Genomic DNA, 7,781 nt, shown 5'->3' with positions numbered 1-7,781 from the left:
CTTCCTCCCAGTTCACAAGTTTCAAGAAAATAAACTTGTCAGCTTAGATTCGACAAATCTTCAATCTTTAACATAATGCAGCAACTTGGCATTATTAATCTTCTGATGCCAGACACATATTGTGTTGCTCAACATCAACTGTAAAATCACTCGGCATCAACTAAAGTTTACTGATGCTCAACATCAACTATTTTGCTCGGCATCCACTAGATTTTTCTTTCACTTAGCTCCAACTAACTTTCTACTCAGCTTGCATTGACTTTGGTTGGCACCTACTCTCCACTTGGTCAAGCTTGGCAGACAATCTTTGTTTAACTCTTTCTTCTAAACTTTCTAAGCATAGCCAACATTTTGTAACCTTAAGTAGATCATCTTAACATGATGTCATCATTGTCTTAACTGATATTTGTACTTCATTATATAATCATAACTCAACTTTTCCTCTAGGTGGTATTGTTATGTCTTATTGATTAAATCCTCTTCATCAATCAACTAAATGATGGTACTTGAATCTTATAATCATTTGTCTTACTAGCAGATAGCAAGTTTGACATCAGTGACACAACAATAATTGAAACACATAGTCTTCTTCAACAATCTCCTTCTTAACAATCTCTCTTATCAATGATCTTTTTAATCATATCTCAATATTTTCTTGTCTAGATCTTACCATTGTCCATTCCTCCTCCTTCAAAAGTGTCTTAGAAAAATGGTAAAATACAAGAGCATATCTAATTCACCCCAAATATTAAGTTATCTTTGAGGTATCTCGTATAATACCCCTTAATAGTTGATTTCACTGAATTTACAAAGTTTGCAAGTTTGCACACCTTTTTTAATACCACAATGTATTGCTAATTATATCAATAAATTATTTAAATTTAAAATAATTCATTAAACAATAGGATGACCCACGACACATTATGATGATATAAAAATTAAATTTATGATGGGAAAATGATTATAAAATAATTTAAAATAATAGCTTGCTCACTTAAACTTATTTGTATATGTAGAAATATATATTTTTTAATATATTTTAATTCAAAATTATGGAAATTAATATTTTATTCTTTAAACCTATTTATATATTAGGAATTATTCTATTTTTAGTTCATATTACAATACAAAATTGATTAAATTACTCATGTAACTAAGACAGTAATAGTTGTCTTCATAAAAGTATGTTTGGCATACATTGTACAATATTTCTTTGAAGATAGATTTATGCTAATATATATGTTATGTTCAAATTGAATTGTACACTCTAACATGTTAATTTATAAATATTTTTCTATCAATTTGACCATTGCACCTCTTTGATGTAATTACTAACATTGCTTACTCTATTTCTTTATTTACATTATGAAGCTTTATTAATTCTACAATTTAAATCATACTCTCTAACATATTAATTTAATAATTTTCTCTAACTTTGACCATTACACATCCTTGATACAAATACTCTCAATATTTAAATTTTTTAAATAAACACCATGCAAGAGGAGGCTTATTCATTTTGACAAATTATGTTATATTTATATATTTTATTTAATATATTAATCCTTAAATAGTTTTCTATGAACCTGACTATTACAACCTTTTTATCTACTTCTCATCCCTTTAAATTTGCAGTAAAATTAAGATTTTTTAATGCTTGAATCTCGTGAATTCTAGGCATGTCGGTCAAGATATGGTATTCCATTTATATATTGATGTTATACCTTTCCCAAATATTGTATAATTAACGCGTACGAAATTTTCCTTCCTTAACCGCCATTGAATGCCTCGTTTTACTTTCCCAAATATTTTGGGTGGACAAGGTAAACAAGACTGAGTCAAGCAAGATGGTTCTATTTACGTAGTCATTTCAATTTCCCCTATCATCCCAATTGATTTCCTATTTATATGCACGGCGCTGTTAAGTTTCGAACAAAGGATTCTTGTCAATCTGGCCATCAAAAAAGAGAGCTCATTGAAAACCAGAAAGCAGAAGATTTTTCTCTTGTTCTCCAGAGGTGCAAGTGTTTCTCAATTCGTATAATGACAGTATCTCGTTTACCATTTGGCCACTGGAAGGAGGTTGAAGATTATTTATTGGGCTGCAATACCATATATCCAAATTACGTGATAACCAATGGAGATGGAGATGGAGATGGAAATGACAAAACAAAAAAAGTAGAGATTCCTGATAAATGGCGGGATATTCAGGGTGCCAGCAATTGGAATGGAATGTTGAATCCCATTAGCCCAATTCTCAAAGCAGAGATACTCAGATACGGGGATTTTGCACAGCAATGCTACGATGCATTTGACAACGTGCCATCTTCAACATACTATGGGAATTGTAAGCGCAGCAAAAGCTCTCTCGCCCAGAGATTGGAACTGCTAAATTATGGGCGTGGATATGAAGTCACCAAATACATATACGCCAATACGAGTCTTCTGGAGTCGATTTTTGGCCAGGAATCAAGTGAGGGCGTGGCCTGGATTGGTTATATTGCGGTTTGCACTGACCCAGCTGAGATAAAGAGACTGGGAAGACGTGATATAGTTGTTGCATGGAGAGGCACTCAAACTTCCTTTGAATGGATGCAAAATCTGAGTGACATATTGGTTCCTGTTATGACGTCAGAGGCGACGACGTGCTCCAACATCCAGACCATTTCAAATCCAGATGTGAGGATAGAAAAGGGTTTTCTCAGATGTTACACGTCTATCGACGAGAATTCTGTCAGATGCAAGCTGAGTGCAAGGGACACCGTAGTGGGTGAGATAACCAGATTGGTGAAGGAATACAAAGAGAAAGGAGAAGAAGAATTGAGTATAACATTTACTGGACACAGCTTGGGAGGTGCACTGGCAACCCTGAGCGCATATGACATAAAACAAATCATGGCGAATAAGTATGGTTGGAGTTCGATTCCTGTCACGGTCTTTTCCTTTGCGTCTCCTCGTGTAGGTAACCTCTCATTCGCCCAACATATGAAGGAGATTGGCGTCAGAGCGCTGCGTGTGGTAAACAACAGGGACTTGGTTCCAAAAATTCCAGGTATTTTTGTGAACGAGAATCTGGGACGGTTAACAAGGCTTCTGCAGTGGTTTCCGTGGGCGTATGTTCACGTGGGAGTAGAGATTTGTGTAGACAGCAGCAGCTCTCCTCTGCTGAAGCGGATGCGTAATCCTGCAAACTTCCACAACTTGGAGGTTTATTTGCACGCACTTGATGGGTTTCAAGGGAATATCAAGGTAGCGTTTAAGTCATTGGGAAGGGATCCTGCTTTAGTTAACAAACACTCTGACTTATTGATTGAAAGCCTCAAAATCCCTTCGAACTGGTGGACAAGGAGAAATAAGGAAGTGGTGAAACGCATTGATGGCGTGTTGGTCTATTCTCCTTCAACTCCAACTCCTGTTCCTCTTCCCGTGATTCCCCTCTGATCTATTCCATTCAACTCCATTGTTAATATTTTCACACGGATTGTCTTAGAAAAAAGTTAATATTTCGGACACAATGTATAATTGGAATTACAATATGTAATCACTATTCTGTAAAGATTTTTTTGAGATGGTTTTTGTTCATAAAATATTTCAGGTTTTCAGAGCCAAGACTTTTATAATTATTTTGGTGGTGGGGGTGATTTAAAATATAGTTCTAAAAGACTTTTTTTATAAGTCATGTTTAAAAGTCTGAATTTTAGATTTAATATTGGTACTATGTTTCCATAATTATGATCATTTTCTTCAAAAATCTTATCATTTTTCTCAAAAATTCAATTGTTTTTATTTATTAATGGAAAAACATTCAAAGATAATGAATAAAAGTGTCTTTTATATATATATATATATATATATATATATATATATATATATATATATATATATATATATATATATATATATATATATTGTTGTTATTAGGAAAAAAAATTAGCTTTGATAAGATCACTTTGCTTCATTATAGATGAACAAAATTGCAAACTTGTATATAATACATTAGAGGCTGTGTATCCATTCATTCCAAGAAAATATTACATCATACCAATGTAATCAAACCAACAATGTCATAAATCATTACCCCTCAACAAATAGATAATCAATAGATAAGATAATAAATGTTATTGATGATAGATCTTGGGTTAGAATCTACTCAAACTTAACACATAATAATAATTAATATCACAAATAATGATAAATAATAAATACTATATGCTTCTGCCCATTACCTATCAAAGAAAAATAATGATAATATGATTTACATAAATATATTCTATTACACAATTTATATAATAAAAAAAGTTGATATTTAATAGAAAACTGAAATTAAAAGATAAATTTTATGTGACAAAGAAATATTATGACATGCTATAGATCAATATAACTAACTTGCATTTAGGAAAAATCCTTTCATATATTATAAAGTTCAAGTACATAAATTAAAACGTAAAAATGCAAAATTCAAAATGGTGTAAAAATGCTTAATACATCATTCCTTTCTTTTATTGACATTAAAATCACTGTTTGATTGGCTACTTGACAAATTTTGTTCATATTAAAATTCCAGCACAATTGATATAAATAGAGAATAGAATGAGATGATAGAAGAATATGATGGCATCTTGGCTTCTTTACTTTGTCCACCAAAATTATTTGGAAAACTAATACTTAAAATTATGTATTGTTAAGTAAGAATAATATTGTTAACTTCACAATGATAAGTTCCCATTAGGCGTGTCCTTGAATTTCTCTTATATTTGTAAAGTTGACGTACAGTGCACGTCCTCTTATTTGTGAAAATAATTAACTAAAATCATTATAGGCACATAAATAATTTTGAGAAAATCTTCTGTCCACATTGATCACAGTGACAATACAACCTAACATTCGTGGCATGCGTAAGTGAATTCGGTAGGCGTTCCATTTGTGACCCCTCTTGTTTTTGTCAAACCACGTTAATTGACTTTCTGGGAAAAGATAACAATCGCTCCTCTAGTGCTATATAAAATGTGGAAAAAACCAGTGAAGCTTTATAATGAATGGTACTAGTCGAAGGTATATTTAACTTCCAATTGTTACCATTTTACTATATTATGTTTTATTTTCTTATTTAAATGACAATATTATTCGTATGTGATTGTTCTGATGTCAATAAAAAAATTCACTCTAACCTTTTATTTTCAAAATCTACACATTTTGATTGTCTCTTGTTTACTTAATTAGCATAACTAAAAAATTAATTCTATTTTTTTGAAAAATAAACGGAGAGATATCCAATTTCAAAGAATTAGTATAAGTTTAATAAATAAGCACAAAAAGTCAATGAATAAATTCATGTATTTGTTTTATATACACTATTCCTTAATATTAATACATAGAAATCTTAAATCTATTAAAAAAATACATAGAGATCTTAAATTTTAAAATTCTTCCTTAGTTTTATAAGATTGGAAAATTGCAACAAATTAAATTCCGACAATGATTTACTTCATTACATCCAAATATGAAATATACAAATTAAAGAAAAATTATATTGTATAAAAATCATAACAATAAAAATAATCATACTCTATTGAGAAAAATCAAATTAAAAAAAACCATAGCAATAAAATAAACAATGGTAATAAATCTTTTGAATTTATTTTTATTTTATGCTCTAATTGGTAGCATATTAATCAAAGATTGTAAACCATATTGTGAAAAGTGGAACAAATCTACCATACATTGAGGAGGAACTAGTTGTAAATTAAAAAATTCACTAGTTCACATTAAGTTAAACTGCCCACTGCATGTGACTTTCAATATTTTAATTATATTTAATCTAGGCAATTGTTAACATTCTATTTTATTTCTGTGACAAGTAAATCATCATCAATTTTATTTAAAAGTGAAAAATATTTACATTGAAGATTGCTACCACTAAATCCTCTTGGCTTAAGAAGGTCTTATATTATTGTATTTTATTATAAAGAACTTTATTTTTTGAAATTGCAAGTTTTCAACCCTTCCTGACTATTTTTTCCCATCAAACACTATATTTTCAAAGTGAAAATAAAAACTTAATAGAAAATTGTGGCCCTTCTCATTTTTCCATTTAAGTTTATGAATTTTGATTGATTTTTTTAATCTTACATATTTTTTCTATTTTTACTATTACAGATATCTTTGTTTGATTTGATATTATTCAAAGCAAAAAATGAATTTTCTTGTTTTATGGAAAATTCAATTCAAAAGTTAGTTTTTCTCATAGAGTTTCATTTACCTAGTTCGCATACCCTTTTTTATATGATTTATTTGGTACTAATATGATATGGTTGCAATTTTTGGGAAGTGTTACTTCAATAGATCACCTTGTAAGGTGTAGTCAATATTTCCTTCCTACCTTTGTAAGGTGTATAAAAAATTATTATGTCATGTAGGTTGGCCAGGTTTTCCACAATATATATAGTCCATAGATTTGAGATCAAGTGAAGTGTAAAATATGCAATGCCATGTACTAGAACACATTTTGCAAGGTGGAAACGTGTATTTCTTGCCTTTGGTGTGCCAATTACTAAAAAAGAGTACTTGCAACACTTTTTGTAAGATGGAAAAGTGTATTTCGTGCCTTTAGTGTTCCAATTACTCAAAAAAAGGGAATAATTATGCATTTAATGAAGGTTAGAAAGAGGTTGTTGAAATTTGCAATAGAGAGGAATGCATTTTGTCCTCGCCTAGATGTTGGATCTAGAAAGTGTTTGTGAATGTGTCTTCTTACATTCATTATTAATAAGTTGTATAAGTGAAGACTATAATGGCTGGACAAAGACAAATGATGTGTAAATGAAGACAGTAATGGAAGGACAGACAAAAAACCTCTCAGACCACTCTAAATGAATTGTTTTGAGTAGTACTAGAGAGATGACTATTATTGAGATCATTTATATTAGAGAAGCCTACAAACCTATATACTTTCTTGCCACAAGGACCTACAAAACTGGTAGTGAGTTAATACTAGCAAGGTACCTAGTTGCTAGTACATAATGGTAGAGTAGGAAATAAAAATGATTACAAATATGGGTAGTTATTTACCATGGCCATGTCATGATGAGAATCTCTATCTTTGATATGTACTTAAAGCTTTCCTCTATTGTTGTGATCTCTTGTGGCTTTAACACCAAAGGAGTCAACTGGACAAGTGCATTCAATATGTTTTTGTTGAGTAATGGTCATGTCAGGTGTTGACCTATGGTAATTAAAAATAGGTTTTTAAATGAAAAAATTGGTCTTATATAAGTGTTTCTATGGAAAATATGTGTAATACTTGCTTAACAATTTAGCAACAAATTTTAGTGGTAAACTATATTGAGGAAATGTATAGTAGAAAATAAGGGTAAAAAGTTTAAAAGGAATGCATCTTTTTCATCAACTCTTATTTTTGTACTAAGGAAACTCCTCAACTATGGGTAAATACTTTTTTTTACTTTTGCTATAATTTTTTTATTATTATGGATGATTATTTATCTTAGCACATAAGTGAATGTGCAACATTTGGACATAACCATATGCCAAATATTTGTACATGAGTAGCCTCCAATGACCTAAAATGATAAAGCATTAACAATAAACCCCTTCTTTATAATGACTAAATTACACATCCTAAAAAAATTTGTGTCACTAATAAATGCTAGTTGCTACTAACTATGGTTACAGATGATAGATCATATTTAGCATTGTAGTTTAGGTACTGTAAAAAATCTAGGGTTACATATAAATTTGGTATCATTAAGTAGAAAAATAATTAT

General features: G+C 30.4%; 1 pseudogene; it reads left to right on the top strand.

The window, feature by feature from the left end:
• Positions 1-1,950: 1,950 nt before the first annotated feature.
• On the top strand, positions 1,951-3,583 carry LOC149537572 (phospholipase A1-Igamma2, chloroplastic pseudogene; annotated as a pseudogene).
• Positions 3,584-7,781: the final 4,198 nt, after the last annotated feature.

Source organism: Cupressus sempervirens, chromosome 9 (assembly GCF_028749045.1).
Source record: "Cupressus sempervirens isolate cs-2001-9-10 chromosome 9, ASM2874904v1, whole genome shotgun sequence".
In the NCBI taxonomy this organism is placed as follows: domain Eukaryota; kingdom Viridiplantae; phylum Streptophyta; class Pinopsida; order Cupressales; family Cupressaceae; genus Cupressus; species Cupressus sempervirens.
The sequence above is the reverse complement of the archived record's forward strand: the minus strand, read 5'-3'. Positions and strand labels throughout refer to the sequence as shown.